Source organism: Schistocerca gregaria, chromosome 4, assembly GCF_023897955.1.
Source record: "Schistocerca gregaria isolate iqSchGreg1 chromosome 4, iqSchGreg1.2, whole genome shotgun sequence".
NCBI lineage: Eukaryota > Metazoa > Arthropoda > Insecta > Orthoptera > Acrididae > Schistocerca > Schistocerca gregaria.
Window position 1 is genome coordinate 598,751,536 of NC_064923.1, and position 16,732 is coordinate 598,768,267.

Here is a 16,732-nt window from a genome sequence, read left to right on the forward strand (position 1 = left end):
TTTCACAGAAGTAATTTTCATTCATGAAAATATCAAATGGAAATTATCTTTTGCACAGAAGAAATTGCTGGATGCTGTTGATGGAAGTAAAGCATGGGCAATTGAAGAGACATATGTACAGAACTTATGGAATGCGATTAATGTAAAAACAATGCTTTTATTTTATCTGGTATGGAATTTGACCAGCTGCAAACTTATGTTGTGTGCTTGAGCAAATAGTATATGGAACTGGCTTATAATAAGTCTTGATCAGCAATAAGAAATAAAGTTTTTTCATTCAAAAATATCTCAGTGATAAATACTGTGCAACATATTAGTAAGGTTGAAGTATTAGAATAGTCTCTTGCAGATCATGGTCAACCATTGGGTTGGTTGGTTGGTTGTTGGGAGTTAAAGGGATCAAAATGCGAGGACATCAGTCCCTTCATCCTATGTGCACTGAACCAGAACCATTGGCAGATATGGCTGAGACTGACAAAGTTGTAGATGGAAATATGGCTCACTTGCTGTGTCTTAGTACTACTGTAACAAAAGCAGGCTAACTTTTGTTGCCTTAATAACAAGATTACTGCAAGAAGGCTAACATTTGTCAGAGACCACAGAAACAAAACATATAAGTCAGTGTTTGCAATGCAATCACGGCAAAAGTTGTCAATTAAGAAGAATGTTGAGAGCTATTATTGTCAGCAAAAAGGTCATTATAAGGCTTAATGCAATGCAAGGATGTTCAATTTGTCGAGAGAAAGTCAAGAACCAAAACCTCAAGTTTTAAGAGGCTACTAATTTTGATAATGTTTGACTCGCTTATAGTGCTGCATCAAAACATATTACTTTATATAAGGGGTAGATTCCATTATTTAAAGCACCGGAGAAATTCAAAATTCTTGTTCAGATAGAAGGTAATTCAGTTGTCTACACTAAAGATGAGGTGTCATCCAAAGAGTGAGATGCCAAGGCGAGATTGGTATCTCACAATGAAGCCACAATCAAGGTTAGTTGTTGCCAGATGCAGTGACAAATGAGTGGAGTCATCATAGACATGCCTAGAAAAGTTTCCATACGCCACGCCATCAGTACGCTTGCTTATGTATGAGCACAGCACCACTGAGTCACTCTGCAATCACTGAAGATGACAACATTGTCTCTCCACTGAGTTTGCACTGCAATAGTTGTATTAGGCAAAAATCAGCATAAATTTTTATTGTCAATTGTATTGTGTGAGAGGGGACTAGTATCTTTTTCTGTAGCATGTGATACATTAATGCTCACTAACAGTAATAAATACTCACCTGTGGAAATCTGTTATAACAAGAGCTACGAATTTCGTGTTGTTCATAATCAAGTGATCAAATACTTTGTAGGTGTTACAGTATGACCTCTGCCTTCTACAGGAGTAAAGTTAAGAACCTGACACTGTACTAATGAGTTATTTCACCCAGTACAACAGATGGTATTGGACCACTCGAGTTAAATGCGTTAGTAAATGGGGTACAGGAACCTCGTCAACTGGAGGATACATTATATGCACATGGTTTGAGAAAAATATTGTTATGGGGAGCAGCAGCCAAAAATCAGATTTAACAAGAATGAAATTGTGGAATTTGGTGAGTGGCCACTGGTAACTGATACAAAAGCTGAAAATCCATGTTACAGACTGTTGTTTTGTATTGAAAATATTGAACAAGGAAATTGCAAATCATCTGTGCATCTTTGTTATGGCACAATCGGTTGGAATATATTAACTCCATGAATCATATAGGGAGACCAACAGATGAATACAGTTATCAGATTCATTAGGATATAAGTTGCAGTAGTTATTCAAAGATGAAGAGGCAAGCACAAGACAGTAGCGTGGGGAGCTGCATCAAACCAGTCTTTGGACTGAAGATAACAACCGCCGCCGCCGCCGCCGCCGCCACCGCCGCCACCACCACCACCACCACCACCACCACCACCACCACCACCACCACCACCACCACCGCCGCCGCCGCCACAAACAACAACAACAACTACTTTAGATAAAAGTATTAATCAAAGAGAAAAACATGTTTCAAATGGAAATGTGCTACAGGCAAAAGAAACAATGTATTCATTCCCCTAACGAGATTTATTAAGAGCAAGTATTGATAGTGGAATACTAGGCTGTACAACAGTGAACGTAAACTAGGATGTCTAAACTACTACTCCCTCTGTCAATCCAGTAATAAGTTTTGCACATGGCACAGATGAATAAGTCAGCAGACATAGTTAAAATAGAATGAGGATTATTTATGTTTCTCATCTTTCTTTAAAAGAAATGAATCATTGGATGACCATTTAACTCTGGTAGGTATTGTGAAAACTTCTGAACTGCTAAGTACCATTAAATGCCAAGGTTTTTGTTGATTACCAGTGTTTTAATAAACTCTAAAGAATAAGGTGAGATGCTAGTTTCCTCAGAGAAAACCGAAACAATTCTTTTACTGATATGTAAATGTATCTTATTTCAATTGAGGTATGAGACAAAAATTCTCCCTTAAAGAATCTAAACAACTTTATGCCTAAGACATATGTAAACATAATTATCCACCTTTCAGGACCTTCAACACAGCAGTATATTATTGTATAATTCTGTTAACAAAAATTGTCCACATTCAGGACTCTGTCACTTTTACTCAGGTCTAGGAGGAATTACCTCTGCATACATCCTGCCGCATCATTTTACTTAAATGTTGATTGCAAATACTACTTTGCAGACTCCTACATTTTTGCTCTCAATGACTAATTAATTCCCAGATTTATAAAAGGAATGTGCCAAAATCAATTTGAAAAAGGCACCTGAAAACATATTGTGGAAGGTTGGACAGGACAAGAGTCTGTTATTATGGGCTTTTTTCCCCACTTTCAATAATGTAGTTGCTGTGTAACACAGACTAGAGTAGTGATGATGTAAATAAAATAGAAAGAAACTTCCACATGTGAAAAATATATTAAAAACAAAGATTCCAAGACTTACCAAGCGGGAAAGCGCCGGCAGACAGGCACATGAACAAAACACACACACAGAATTACCAGCTTTCGCAACCTATGGTTGCTTCTTGAGGAAGGAGAGGGAAAGACGAAAGGATGTGGGTTTTAAGGGAGAGGGTAAGGAGTCATTCCAATCCCGGGAGCGGAAAGACTTCCCTTAGGGGAAAAAAAAAAGGACAGGTGTACAAACGCACACGCACGCACGCACGCACGCACAGATATATATCCATCCGCACATACACAGACACAAGCAGTGTGTGTGTGTGCGCGAGTGTACACCTGTCCTTTTTTTCCCTTAAGGGAAGTCTTTCCACTCCCGGGATTGGAATGACTCCTTACCCTCTCCCTTAAAACCCACATCCTTTCGTCTTTCCCTCTCCTTCCTGAAGAAGCAACCATCGGTTGCGAAAGCTAGTAATTCTGTTTGTGTGTTTTGTTCATGTGCCTGTCTGCCGGCGCTTTCCCGCTTGGTAAGTCTTGGAATCTTTGTTTTTAATATACAGACTAGAGTAGTCTACATTTAAAATATTGTGCTGAGTGGTAAGATAGATAAGTAAGCGGGTACGTAGGATTCTTTTGAGTGGTGGTGATTTGGGGGCGGGGGGGGGGGGGGGGGGGGTGTCGTGTTTTGTGTGTGTGTGTGTGTGTGCATACTTTGTCTGAAAGCAGATTTTTTTATCTTTTTCTGTATCCCCATCTACTGACCAATGCCTCTGCCATTCGGTGAGCAGCCATCTATCTTCATAGAGACAGATGCTTCTTGAATTTTCCAGCTATTTAATTTGATACTGTTAACATATGGCTTCATATGCAGTAATTATAAAGCAACTGCACAGTATACATATGTCAATGAGTTGAAGTATTATTATGTTTTGTTAAGTAATAATGCTGCTTTTAAGAGTTTAGTGTCATAAACCTGTGAGACAACAAGATTAACTAGTGGTAAACAATGAGCTACAACATACTAACTATTTAAAAACCTTACTTACATCACATTTCTGTCTGTAATAATATATTCAAAGTTTGCTACCTATACAAAGGAAGGTACTACAGTTACTGAAGTCCCACAACTACAGTTTACATACATTAACATGCATAGATGTTGAACATACTGACTTACGTTCTTTAGTTGTCAAACAGCTCCTAATGCCCAAAGATTCAAGACTGTCTTTCCACAATCCTGAAGTAGTCTGTTTCTGAATCTGGTGTGCAGCAGTACAAGACTTTCCTTGGCATTGCAAAGGAGCAGTAGTAAAAAAAAAGTAAGAATCACAAGCTGTGCCCCCAAGATTCTGTTGCAGAATATTTGCAAACGAAGTTTCCTCCCCAGAAACATTGGACAAACCAACAGATATTCTTCCTAACATAATTACAATGGCAGTTAATAAACCACAATATCTTGAATTGAGCCAGTGAAACATTCACATTGTTCCAGAAGCAATCCTTTCTTTAGATGGTTCAAAAATATTTATTCTTTAACTGTATGATTTTCTCTCAGATAAGTATTCATATGTATGTGTACATATTTTTTTCCTTCCTCCTGGGTAGAACAGCTTTCATTCATTCTAAATAGTCATTAGTGTATTGAGTTCTTTTATACCTGTGAGGCCAGCCAAGAATGTAGCCCATACTCTAGTAGTTATCAAGTGCAGATCTAAAACAAAAGTGAGTATTTCACCTTTGATCATTATTTATGCAGCATTTTTGCTAAACAAGCACTAATCTCACTGATTTGTCTCACCAGAAGTATATAAATGACTTCCTTATCTTTTTAGCATAGTTATTTTACAAGACCCTGAAAAATTTTAAGGTGTTGCCATTATTCAATTCTCCCCTGTTCTATGATGAAATCTAGAAGTAAAGATTTGATTAGTGTCATCTTCCTCCATAATGTGGAACACTCCCAATACATTAAGGTTGTTTAACAGCTTTATCTAGTCTACATTTGATTACCTTGTTCATACACAGTTGTTTTCTAATTTCATGTACCAGGTTTCTAAAGGATATCTCTGTCTTTTCCTATCTCTTGGAAACTGGCAAAGAACTTCCCTTGTTCACCTGTCACCCATTCCCCTAGCTACATTGCCTGGACATCTCCATTACATTTTCATTATAACCTTTTCCTGGAAGCTGTTCCATGTTCCATTTCTTTGTTTTCACGTCTCTCCCACAGCTTCCCAGAATTTGAAGTAGATATTGTAATGAACCTTCTGTTTTGGACACATCAGCAGTATACTTTTTAAAATTATTTTGTTTACGAAAAGCGCCTTGCGTTCTTATTCTACAGTTTCTTCCTTTTACTGTTCATCCTATTGCAACAGTAAACATGACTAATGAGATCACCACACTTAATTTCATATTATAGCAATAGTACGACACTTCCTAAACATCTAGGATTGTGTGATGGATCAGTGGACAATTCATGAATGCCATAACATAGTTGCAGACAACAAGCTACCAGTACACAAGAAGGTACAGAGGGTTCTGTATAATCTTATAATGTAAAATTAAGGTAATGACAATAAACAAAAACCGTTTTATGCTTAATTCTCGCAAATTAATCATCAATTCATTTCAAATTTTACTGATTTAAATACAGAAAGCCCAATGAAGGTGGCTCGAAAGTGTTGCAATGTGTTTGGGTCTAAATGAAAAAACAGTCTGCATAATAGGCAGACCTTATATCCAGCAATTTTTAGCAGATGAATATTTTATAATATTTTATTAATATAATATAATTGTTTTCAAATGCCGACTAATCTCTTTTGGCACTATTACTAATGTGCCAAGAACCAATGAAATCATTTTCCTGTTTCACACCAAAGTTGCTGCAGTTTGACTTTCAAGTCTTTGTGCCTGGAAAGTTTTAAAAGTTGTTTCTCACCGATTCTGCTATCATCTAGAAGGGCAATGTCAATGATCCACACTTCCTCCATTGTTGTGATGTCTGGTGTGTCATGTTCCAGCATTCGATTTGTCTGAGGCTCCATTGTAATTTGGTATATTTGTTTTTGACAACTTTTTCTGGCTTCTGATCCCACCAGTTTCCCACCACTAGCAGGTGATAAATTTGGTGTAAGTTCCCATAGATCATTCATGTCACAACATTGTGGCCTCTGCTTGTGATCAGTCTGAATGATCCTCTTGCAACAGCACAAGATATGGTAAACTGCTTCCTCTGAAACACATCACCATGGAGCACTCTCTGCAATGAAGCATTGCTACAGAGAACACTGCCACAAAATGTCATTCTTTTGCTGATTTCTTGATTACGACTTTGGTGATGTTAGTTCTGACGGCTTGTTCCTGAACAGCAAAAAAAAACAGAATCTGTTGATCAGCCAAGACCAGATCTTTTCTTTATCCATTTTTTGTCTTTGATCTACTCCAAAATCTGCCCATGCTAAGCTTTACTGCACAGACTGTTAAGCACTTGAGCACAGCTTTCCAGTAATGATTCTTTGTTTGCTTTACTTTGAGAAGCCTTTTGTCACTGACTTCAATAACAGGTGATTCTCGATATCTTTCACACAGTCTGCCACACATGCTTCTCTTCTTCCCATCTGCTTCATCTGCACAGTTCTTCAGCATCTGCTTTTCTGGGCAACTATAGGCTGCTGATGTCACTGTAAGGATCAAGTGAATGGTGAATTTTCATGAGTGTTCTTGTTTTCCTGTCCATAATATCTAACTCTACTTGTGTCCAAGTAACAGCACCTGCAGTAGGTATATCTGACATATGAACCAAGTACTGATTTGGTTACCTTGACGATATTGCTGCTATTCATCTTGCTTTTCAAACTTTTTCCAACCTCTTGAGTTTACTCTTTCCAGACCATACTTTCTACATGCCTATGCTTGACCTTACACAACTCCTGAATGTATAGGCATTTGCAGTCTTCTGGCTGGTGGCACTTTATGGCTTGTCCATTTGGCATTTTGATGCCTTCACTTTAAGAGATTTTGATCTTTTCTTTTACCCAGGCCAAATTCAATGCTAATGTTATGGCAGAAGATTCAGACTGTATTCATCAGAGACTAGATTTTAATTTCAGATTTTCTGTAGAGCTTTAGTTCACCTACGTACAGCAGGAAGGATATATTCTGACAATTTTTCACTGTTTGGTAGTCCAGATTTATTTTCTGTCAGATGATTGACATTGGGATCAAGGCAATGATGAACAGCAGTGGGGACAGCGAGGCCCCCATGGAAACACACCTCTTGATGTTGAATAATGCATAACTTCTGACGACTTAGCTGACCCGATGATTTCCAGGTGCTTTATGATCCAACTGCATGATTTCTGCCTCAAGTACCTGTCCAGTCTACAACTGAAAATGGGCTAACCCCTTAACTTAATGCTGAAGACAGGAAATATCCGTGAATGGCTAACAACTGGAAAATGTATTAAATAAAGAAGGATACAGCTGCAGGCGCAATTCCAGAAATTACAGGCCAAAAACATGCCCATTCATCACGTTGAAGTTGCTGACAGTAATCATAGCTGACGGAATTCAGGATTTTCTGAAAGAAAACAACATACCAGTTGGAAAAGACCAGTTCCTGATTGAAAAAAAATATTCTGGATAACTGAAAATCCAGAAAATAAATCTACGAATGACCTAGATTGACTGAAAAAGAACTTTTGGTTCACTGCTGTACAGGGGACATCCAGTTTTGACTTTCTTCACTTTTTTGTTTGATCATTTGAGGTGTTATCTCCAGCTGTTACAGTCTGTTCTTAAGAAAATGTATTCCTGAAGTCCTTTATCCATTCAGCAGTTTTATTGTAGTCTCTCTCAGTTTTCTATACATCTTTCCAGAACTGGGTTGTTGCCCTTTTTTCCAGTTTTTCAATTTTTGTTTCTGGTAGCTGATTCTTACTCTGGTAGAGAGTCCTCTGATTGAATCTGAGAGTTTGATTTTGCCTGTACTGGATGATCATGGCTTCTTATCTTTTGATTTTCCTATTCATTGCAATTATTTGTTGCTTAATAATTCCCTAAGTGGCTTTGATTTTCTTGTACTCACCCAAAACTTTATTGGGAATGCCCTCTTCTTCTTCTTGTTACTCAGTTTATGCTCTTCCATGTTCTAGTTGCTTGGCTCAAATCTGCAGTCTTTGCTTTTAAGTTACAGCCAAACATTTGACTTTTTATTTCTCAGTTGATTTTCTGGCAGTCTCTGATGCAGATGCAAAGTTCTGTTAATAATATTGCTGTACTGTGAGTGAGTTGGTTTATTTATTTGATTTTTATTATTTGGACAGTTGCAAGGACAGACTACCTCAGTGTAGCCAGTTGTTTTTTGAAGAAAGTTATTGAAGTTGGGTGCTGTCTTCTCTCTGCATAAGATGACATAGGGCAACAATTTTCTTTCAGATTTTGTTATCTTGAAGTCAGTGTGTCATCAATTACTTATTGTTCCTCTTCTTAATCCACATTATTTGTAAGTTTTCTTATGACTCAAGTTGTTCAGTGACTCCAGGTGTTTGATGCCAAAGCAGGTTGTTTTACTTCTGTTTCAGAAGTTTTCTAAATTTCTTAGAGCTCCATTTCACTTAACATGTTGTCCTTACAATAAATAATCTCTGATCAGCTGGTCTTGGTTTTGTTATCTTTGTGTCTAAGTTATTCTTACTAGTACATGCACTTTTGGTACCCACACTTTTGAGGTTCTGATGAGTAGAAGCACTTCATGACTTTGCAATTTTCTGACAGTGTATTTCTGCCTCTTCTGAGTTTCGCCGTATTATTATTGTTGTTGTTGTTATTATTATTATTCTAATATTATTTGGTTTGGCCATTGAAAGAGCCCATAGAACCACTGGCTAACTTCAGTATTATTCTCGTTCCTATCTTCATAAAACTCCATCCTGCCACAATGGATCTTCGTTACTAGTTTATTTTTGGACTGGATTTATTTCTGTTACTTGTTTGGGGATGAACTTACGACAGCAGATCTGTCTTCTGTAGTTGTCCTTGTCGTTGGCATAGAGTCACAAGTGACTTCCTCCAGATCCTTCTGGGTGCTGTCCAACCAATGTAATTTGGCCTTTCTGTTCCCATTTATAGTGTGAAAGATTTTTGTCATTACTCCTCAGTCAACCATTTGTGTTATTTGTCCATAAAACTGCAGAAGTCTTTTCTGTACAATGAAAATCATTCTGTAAGGGAATAGAAATCTTCTGAACTTTTGTGCATCCACATACAACAATGGACCAGTATATTTTTCACAATAACTATCACTCCATTTCTCAATGAGACTAACATTCTTGGTTGGCGATGCATCAAACATGTCGAGAATTTCTGGGAGAATGTCTGTCTAATAGCATATTAGTTACATATTATTTAATCTTATTGTAAATGATTTTCAGGTCTAGCTTCAAATTTAATAGCTCAAATTCTTCTACTAAATGTTGAGGTTTACCTGCACTAGAGGCAAACAGCATTAGGTCTCCAGGAAAGGTGCTTCAGATATATCCCACTAACACACATTTTTTTCCTAATTTCCTCAGTTCAAGCACCTGAAAACTTTCTCTAGGATTACTGAATAATTCTGTTAAAAAGGGGATCTCCTCACTTGACGACTCTTTCAATTCTGGATTTCCCAGTATCCCGCTGAAGTCTCTTGGAAGCTACAGTTCAGATTGATATAATCTCTAGCACAACAACACTGGTTAATCAGTTTTTGCTTCTCAATATGTTTAATACAACTTTTCTTGAAAGTAAGTCACAAGCTTTCTTAAAATTTATGAATCCCATACAAAACAGTAAAACTGGTCCATTCTATAATCAGGGTTGCCACAAGTTTCCCCAAGGGGAAATTCCCTGATTTCCAAACAGGTTTCAGCAGTTTTCCCTGACAATTTTTGAGCTCAAGGACGAATAAGGACTTAAGTTGACAAAAAAACGCAAGTAGCCCAATGAAGCTTCACCTGAATGAAGACTTGCAACCCGGTGGCCAAACTTCCCTGGATGGGGCCTCCTGGCCATCAATGCCACATGATTTCATTTTCAGGTATTATGCGATTTTTATTTCGAGAAAAAAAGAGTACATAGCATACAAACTGCCAATGACTGTCACTATTTTCTTCTTCTTATCATCCATACTACCTAATATATGAACTACTTTTAAAGTGCCAAAATACACTGCAATAAATAAAATACCTATAAACGCCATACTGTACAATGTACTTGGGGTGAGACAGTCACAATTCCTGAAGTTGTGAGGAGCACCACAGTCCTGGGTCCATGAATAAACCACAAAAATCCGCCACATTATGCCACACACAAACAGACCCGGCCTGCAGGCAGATCGATGGGGCTAAATCCTGCGGGCTTCAGATTGGCACGCCCAATCAGTTAGAGGCACCTGCAGAAATGGCCTGCAGTTTTGGTCTGTCAAAGTCCACTCACGTGGCCAGCTATCCATGTGTCACAGACACCATGTTGATGAAAGGAAACCATGGTGATCAATCCATGCAACAGATAACTTGCACAAATACTCCAAAAAATCCTTACTAATGATGACAGGTAAGAACTCACCATGATCACCGAGCTGCAGACAGACACACAGAAAGACAGTCTCTCTCGCCACTAAGTTTTCAGCCACAGTCTTTGTCAGAAAACAAGAGGACAAACACTTTCACATAATCACTCAGATAACTCTTGCACACATGACCGCTGTCTCTAGCTGCTGCGTCAACAGTCTCTCGAGAATCAGATCCAAAGAAACCATTCCTCACTGCCTCTCACTGGCAGCTGCTAGGCTAACAGCAAGAAGGGGTGGCAGCAATGAGGGGAATGGTAGGAAGGGGAGAAGGAAATAACGAGGGAGTAGGGAAGCAGTGCACATACTCAGCTAAATCCAGCCAGCGACAATACATGACATCTCAGTAAACAGACCATTTCATCCGAGACAAAAATAAGATTTTTCCAGTGTTTTCCAAATTTCCCTGATTTCCCTGTCACATTCGAAATGCATAACTTGTATATGATTCACTGTACCATATTAACAAGTAAACTGCTTATTCCTTTTCTTGATTAAGATTTATTTTTTCTTCTCATAGCTGTTAATAATTTTTGGAAATATAACACAAATTCCATGTTACTATTACTTATCTGTCTTAAGCTCATTGCAATTTAATTAAAAAGAGTTACACCAGACACATTTCGATTTTAGTTATAAAGCATCTTCTGTGGTTATTCTGCAATTTGGATACATACGTTTGTGCATTTTTGTTTGTTTATCAACAATACAAATGTATTATCCTGCAAATTTATTGAGGAGGAGCTGGTGGGTCTATAACCTTTATGTTTTGTGTCTTATATTGTGAAATATAATGAACTGCAGAATTGTTGCAGGTTTGTGGAATCGTCTTCTTTATTCTGCATATTATTTTGCTACTTTATTTTGTATAAATGTTCTTCCAGCTTTAAACATTTTATTGTCTCAGTATCTACAGATGACTTTCCTCTGTTTGTATCTCTAATGGATTTACAAAGTACAACTCATGTTTCCTTACTTTCAGAATATCATCGACTTCATTTTGAACTACCTGAGTTCCTGGTTCATCTCTCTACCTGTACAAACATTTAAAGAAATTTTCAGTTGTTTGTATACATCACCTACATTGTTACTGTGTTATCAGATCCTACGATATATGGTATCAACCCTAAGTAAGTGTATTTTGTGTTCTTCACACTCTTACCATTTCCCACTTTTTCCCTTATCAAATTCTGACTATCTTCATATATCCTCCCTATTTGTTACATAATGGCCTGGTATAGCTACTACCAAATGTAATAGTTTCTGAAGTACTATGTGACAAAACAGATTTTGGCCACTCGCTGAGTGCACAAATAATTTCACACTCTGTTTTTAATATTTTTCAGGTTGTGTAGTGGAAGCAGTTTATTTGTAACTAAAAATTATCTCTTGTGTTTTACTGAGGAGCAATTTTAACTTCATATTCATTATTTTATTATCTTCTCAATCAAATGAAGTATTCTTACGAAAAAGTTGCATTTCTTACCACTGCACTGTGACAAGTTCTTAGCTCTAAATTTCTTGCACTTTGATTGGTGCACATCAATTCATAAGAAACTAATTTTTTTTGCATTTCAAGAATAAGGAGAAAATGCCGTATTTTAGTTAGCACTACAAAAATTCTGATTGCTTTCACTGTTCTGAATTCCACATCTGCACAAGTGACAAAATCTAATTAAATTGTCTAAAGTGTGTTTTCAAATACATCAATTCAAAAAAATATTGCTGCAGGGTAATAATGAGTTATGGTTAACTCCTCAGTTCTTGAGAGTAAAAATTCAGTGTCATGGTTATTATATTCAACTACGGTAGACTTCATGAATTTAGGTAATGGAATAAAGAAGCAATTTCATGTCTTCAAGTCATGGCAAAGTTGTCTCCAATGCTTGATACGAACTGTTTTGTTTCTAGACAACAGTACCCATCTGACAGCGTGCTGAAATAAAATATTTCATTTTAGAAGTATTAGAATGATAAGAACTAATCGAAAATGGAATAAGTGTGGAGTAAGTACTACCATCAAATAGTGTAAGCAATAACTGAAATTGTTAAGGGCTCATTTCTGACAAGATAGCTAAAATGCCAGAGGGGTAATGTGAAACAATGTCACATGCCCCTTTCTTGAGCCATTAGAGATATTTGGAATTCAGACCAGGATACTAGAGCAAATATTACTGATGAGGAGTTCTAAACCAGTTCTCCTATTCTTGTCAGCCAAATAGTAGCAATGATCTTTCAACACCAGAATTTGAATATGCTATTTATGAGTCTAGTGCCACAGCACTAGAATGTGTAACCTCGGTGACAGAGGAAGGTATAGAATTGGATAGTACTGAAATGGTTATTTTGAGTGTTCAATATTTTAAAGTCAATTACTGTTGACCTTTAATGTGAGAGAGAATGGCATTACAGATTTTCAGTCATAACCAATTATTTGCACATATGACAAGTCTGCTATTATTATAGCACATAAAACTGTCCAGTCAAAAATTAATTTATTAGAGACAGAAGAATGATCAAGCAAGGCTGCAGCTCTGTGACTGGAAAGAGACAAGTGTGATTGTTGAAAGAACTAAAAGGTTAATCTCAAAAGTTCCAAAAATGAAAGAAAATATAGGACTGGACCATAATTTTGTTGTATTTCTTCAGAAAATTTATCCTGAGTATGCTTTCACTGCACCATCCAATTTAAGTGTCAGTGAAGAGCTGTGCTCTTCAGTAAGTCACTGAGACCGGTTTCAACCTTTTACATGTAAATCACAAGCTGAAATACCTATCAACTCTTCTTTTGTACATACATGTTACACCATTAATTATTTTTACTCATCTATTTGAACTTCTTTGAAGACTGGAATCATTACAATTAAAGTTAAGTTCATTTCGACAATATTTATCAAACACTACTGAAGTGCAAATGGAACTAACTAATTACTCTGTTCCAAATACAGTTTTAGATGAGAACTTGTCTGTGTATTTCTTTAATCAATACAAATAAGAATGAATGTGAAGCAGTGTTCATATTTAAATGAAGGACAGACAAATAAAGCAAGTTTCACACAACTTCGTACTTTCATCAAGTGCCAACCAATTTTGATTTCTTAAAAACACAAGATTTTTTGTTTGTGAGGCACTTCACATTGACAAATTACTGCTCAGGTTCTTCAAACAACAAGATTCCTTCAAATGACTAATGTGCAGAAAGATTCTGATGACAACACTAAATACAAGGTTTGCTTCCGCCATTTGCTGATACGTGGTGACAATGGTAAGTAGCAGTCGAAAGAAATGGATCGTGGGCGTTAGGCAGTTAGCTTGGACCTCTGTCAACATAACCCCATTCAAACATTGGTCAATTTATGTCTGCATCATAAAGTTGTTCTTGATTGAAAATGTCAGTTTACGAGCCTAATTCTCGTCATTTGTGGCAGGTGTTACTGTTTTGTTTCAATATGAAGAAAGCAGCGGCTGAGTCTCATTGAATGACCTCGAGTACATACAGTAAGGACGCCATTAGTGAAAGAACATGTCATGAGTGGATTCAATGCTTCAAGAACAGTGATTTTAACGTCATAGTAGTGGAAGAGAGAATGTTTTCGAAGATTCCAGATGTGCGGACATTTCTGAGTGAAGACTCGCGTCAAACTCAAGAAGAATTGGCATAATTAGTGGGAGGCACACAACAAGCCAGTTCAAAATGTGTCAAGTCCCAAATTGGATCAATTCATGGATCGCTTCAAAAGACGAACAATTTTTTCGACGTATGCGTACACTGCCCAAAAGATAGGAGAAAGGAGTGGCCAGCGATGGAAAATACTTTGAATGATACATATGTAACCAATTTGTTTCATTAAAGCCTCAAAATTTTGGAGAAAAAAATTTCAGAAGCAAAGTTGTACACCTTGTAGAAAAGAATAGTCCATAAACAACTAAGTAAGCAACAAAGACCTACAATCTAGAAATAAGGGGTAAAAATTAAGCTCAGTAAACAGAAAATGTACATATAAGAAAGCTGTGCTATACCAACATAGGTATCTAAGTCAGGAATTAAAAGACAACACAAGAAAGAAGTCTTTATGGAATCAGTTATTTTAACAAAGCTAAGAAGAACATAACTACATATGCACACTGCCATTTTCATACACTAAAAAAATATTTACAGTTGAAACTGATTTATACGTTTATCAGGGGAAGAGGAGAGAGGAAAGAGTACTTTTAGCTCAGAGTTACTTTGAACTCAGATATAGATACAGTAATACAAATCGGAGTTTTCACTGGAAACATACAATGGGCCTAAATACGTAAATTTTACCAACAACAAGGCTAGAATACAGTATTAAAAGAAAAATTATTATTTGGTCCTGCTTTAGGTACTGTATTGTAATTTGGGACTTTGTACTGTACAAATGAAGATATAGTGTTAAACAGAAAATACATTATTTTGAACTTGATCCTTCTTCAAAGAAACTGGATAACTTGGCTTGTTTCACTTTTAGTGCATTACGCAAGTACACCTCATTTTGCAAAATTTCATTAATATGATTTCATAATGTTTTCACTACATTTACTCGAACTGCTGTAATGCCTGCTCACACCAAAACAGCACTTAACACTTCATTCAGTTTAAGTGTTTCAAGGTTCAAGTCATTATCTTCCGTCTCCATAACTAACTTGAAGCTGGTCCACTTTCTTAATCATCACTGCAATGTTCCCACACATCAGCAATAATCCTCCCATACAGTAGTTCTGTGCACATTGTGAGATTACCATCAAAATGTACAAAACTGTCGAAACCTGCATCCTTTAGTAGAGCTAGGTCATTATCAGACATCATCATCATCAGCAGCAGCAGCAGCAGCACCAGCAGCAGTAATCTCTCCCAGTTAAGCACCAGCATTACAGAAGCAGTTGACGGAGAAGGATGACACCAGCTGCCAGGCAGCCAAAATTCCATGGCTCGTAATAAGTTAATGGAGAGATTTAATTTCCTTCTCAGTCAATGCTATCAAATGTTGAATCTTTTTTTTCCTATAACACACTTTGAAATTTGCAATAATGCCCAAATGAAACATCTGTACACTGACGTAGTTTGGAGGCAAAAATTCTACTAAACATTTTTCAAAACTACTTGGGGTGGATGTGCTGAACATCGATCCATAAGACAGAGGGTCACCTTTTCTTTTCATTCTAATAACCAGTTTTTTTAACCACTAACCTATTAAAATCATAATCATCCGAGAATTTTTATTGGGTTTGTATTCATAGGTTTCATCTTTACACCTCTGAAACACCTTAGATCCTTAGATTTTCCTACCACAAGTATGGGAAGTTTGTCAGATGAATCTGCATCCATGGCAAGAAGAACTGTCACGTGAATTTTATTTCTCTTCCCTCCATGGCGTCAAACTTTTCAGTCAACTTTTCACTAGGAAGCAAACTGCAGATCAGACCAGTCTCACCACATTTGTAGATGATTTGATGTTAATAATCCTCCTCAAGATATCCAGCATAATCTCATCAATCCAGTGTTGCTCCATGAAGCTTTCAATTTGCTGGGAATTTTTCTCCCTGTGATTCCATGATGGTCTTTAAATCCATGTGACAATCCTGATAAAATCCTGAAATGTTGTGATGTTCATACCTCTAGCTCAAACTATCGCCTTTGCTTTCAGCTAGTCGCCAATGATAGAACTGCAGTCTGTTTTTGCTGGAACCGTGTAAAAATTTGCTTTTCCAAATCTACCTCCTTACTGACAGGTGTATTTTGTTGATTTTGCACCCAGTTTTTAAAACTCGTTCAAAATACTATTTCTTAAGCTGATGACTGTACATAGCATGGTACAGGCAATTCCTAAATTTGAAGCGATTTCACATCTTGTTTTGTGTGGATTAGCATCCACCTCTTATATGAATTTTACTTTCTGATCTAGTGTGTAACTTTTCCTTTTCTGTTCTCCATGGCTGATCAGATGCAACTTGATGACAGAACTTCTGTTCAACAATAAAGGTCGCATACAACTTTTAGCTTTTCGATTGTTACCACAAAAGAAATTCTTGTAATGAAAACAACAGAGCCAAGAGTGTCTTGTTTCCATGCCATCCACTCTGGTTAATTATGTTTTTGTTCCTTTTCTCTGCTGCACCACCCACTTTCTGTACTTACTTACTTACATC

General features: G+C 37.0%; 1 protein-coding gene across 4 annotated transcripts in view; it reads right to left on the reverse strand.

Annotated features, from left to right (window-relative positions):
• Positions 1-16,732, reverse strand: part of LOC126267040 (uncharacterized) — a 162,258-nt gene that overhangs the window by 68,147 nt on the left and 77,379 nt on the right. Inside the window, exon 4 of one of the 4 annotated variants that reach the window (XM_049971850.1) lies at positions 4,130-12,497. The exons of the other annotated variants lie outside the window; for them this stretch is intronic. The gene's annotated coding sequence lies outside the window, so the exon portion shown is untranslated. The remainder of the gene's footprint in view (positions 1-4,129; positions 12,498-16,732) is intronic. 4 annotated transcript variants of the gene reach the window in all.